The sequence below is a fragment of the Sesamum indicum genome, linkage group LG12 (assembly GCF_000512975.1).
Source record: "Sesamum indicum cultivar Zhongzhi No. 13 linkage group LG12, S_indicum_v1.0, whole genome shotgun sequence".
Taxonomy (NCBI): domain Eukaryota; kingdom Viridiplantae; phylum Streptophyta; class Magnoliopsida; order Lamiales; family Pedaliaceae; genus Sesamum; species Sesamum indicum.
The window spans coordinates 5,393,687-5,396,526 of NC_026156.1; positions in this window are offsets into that span (position 1 = coordinate 5,393,687).

A 2,840-nucleotide genomic window follows, 5' to 3' on the forward strand; every position below is an offset into this window, starting at 1 on the left:
AAGAGTCTACTGACTCCTCCACCTGCCCTACCCTCAGAATTCGTGCCGTCCTACCCTTCCCTCACACTTAGGGCCGGAGTTTATTTTCTTGACAAACTGGTGAATCAATTTTATTTTTCTCAGGATAATATAGTTAACTAATGAGCACGTCATATGACGCTTTTAATAATTTCAACTCGCAATTAAGGGACAACTTTAGTCTTTACTTCACGGAAATTATCATACTAGCGATTTTGCCAGCTAATGAATTTGGTGGCTTCTGTCTAATTAATTATTATATGTTTTGCTTTTTGAGTAATTCAGTTGGCAGAATCGAGGCTCTGTGATCTTAGAGGATATGGGTTCGAACCCCTCATGTGCACGGAATGTTGTTTACTACATAATAGGAGTTGTTGTCTATTGTAACAGTAGGTGTTATTAAACATAATATGATTATAATAATAGTTTTTGTTAGATATTGATGTCGACATGTATAGTTCCTCACCTGTATTTAAAAATAATAAGATGATTAATATACTGTTCAGTCTTGTACATGATTCGCATCCGCGGCAACCAACAAATTTAAACATAAAAAACATGATAAAAATGACCCTATATGCTTCTGAAGAGAGTGATAAATATAGTGAGTAGAATCATAATTGTAATATAATTGGATATGATTGAAATTGATTCAAACAAGGAACTCCCACTAAAATAAAAAGATTTATTGCTATTGTATCTGATAATATATAGGCTATATATATATATATTATGAGATGCAATAGCAATAAATGTTTTTATTTTATTTAATTGTTTTTAGGTAAGTAGCAACAAATGCTGATTACGGCTAATTTGTCAATCATTAAAGTTTTTAATTCTATGAATATATGGTTGATAATTGCTTTGCGCGCACGATATTTATTGTCAATTTTGCCCATTTGTTTATTCATGAAAGAACAGTTTCTCCCAATCCCTTTATCTTTGTAATTAAGGAGAAAATGTTGAAATCGTAGGATTTCATTTTACTGCAACATTTTGAACCTTTTTTCTTTGGACATAATAAAGTATTACATGTTGTCGTGCCCACCGCCTATATATTTCGGACAAAGCTTACACGTTTTCTGAGTTATATGTATACATCTACGTACCACATTTGATTTATATATGTGTGAAACAAATAAAAAAAGTCGTATGTTAGTAAAGTGGAGATGGACATCCCCCAACTAATCCATTTACACTGACTATGAAAAAGTCGCTTTTCTTTAATTATTTTGTTCCAATTTATTATAAAAAAAAACTTAATTAATCAATACATTTCCTCAAAAACATTAATGGATCAGGCTATCTGCTCTTCTCTCTCTCTCTCTCTCTCTTCTTTTTTTTTTTTTAATTAAACCGTCTGTGCCGTGGTGGGGATTTATCATGATATCTACACGTTCATGTTCGGTAACTACGTTAGGATGTAATGGAATCAAAGCGTTGTTAGAAACAACATGCCATCTATGAATGAAACTTGGAAATCATTAAATAGGTAACGACATTGCCATATTGTCCCATGGACTTCCTCACTGTCCGAACGCAAGAGACAAATGTTTTGTCCCTACACACTGTCCGCTAACGTTAACAAAATACTTGGGTATTAATTCTTTTATATATTTTTTTTTCTGGCCATTTTTGGGTAAAAGAGGACTCCAATTAGCAGGTTTCCCTCCAATTTAATCCGAAACTCAATTATTTTTAGGCCTTACGTCCTTCACAAACATCGATTTTCGACTTTTTGTACAATTACAATTAACGCAGACAAAGAACAAACACGAAAAATAAGTAAATGCACACAAAAAGGGACTCAATTAGTGAGAAGGGACATGGCGTACGCACCAAGAATAATAGTGTGTTGTGTTGTGTTTAATGAATTGCGAAGAAGGAAATGGTGTCTTACTCTAAGAAGGAATTATGTAAGAAAGATTATATATAGTGGTTAGGTCAGTAGCGCGTCCGGACACTAGTTGCTGTAAACAACATTTTAGAAAACATGGTCAGCTAGGTTTGTTTATAGAATACTTCCATTTGTTAGAAAAATGCTACTTTAAGGGACCCCCTCCCCACACCACATGCTCCTAGAGTTAAATGCAATTCACCCACGATAATATATGAAATGAATAAAAAAGAATATTTAATAAATTATTTTTATATTTTAAGAAATAAAACAAATACCTCATATCTAAACTATTAATAGAGGGTAATTTGGCATGTTACTGTTTTAAAATATTTCGAAATCCAAACTTATTTCTTTCGAACCTCACAAATATCAAAGCATAACTCCAAATGTGTCATAAATTGTGAGTGGTATATTGACCTCAAAAAAGAAAAACTAATTGAAAACAAGAAAAAAAGTAGCATGCAAATTTGTAGGAAGGTGTAGATGAGAATAGGGCACGTGAGGGCTTTCCTCCACCCCACCTAACAGTCAGAATTGAAGGTTAGATGCATCTACGCATCGCACGTGCGCCCTTGATGATGAGGAAATGGGCGTCGACATGCCTGTTTAATATCACCTCCACCTACTCCTTGGATTCCTTTCTTTTTAGACACCTACCAAATCCAAATCCAAATCCGTCGCCCCTCCAAAAACACTTGATTCGCTATTCAAAGAGATGAATAACTAGCCATCTTTACCAGGAATTCCACTATAACCATTTCTTTTTTTACAATTATATGGGATAGTAGAATTCCACCTAACCACAATTATTATGTATCAATCTCAATTCCTATTTGTTTAACTCACTTTCCTTCACTAAATACTAGTACTTTATACCACACTCGTAACTCTTTTTAATTAATAAGGTATATACAAAATAAAA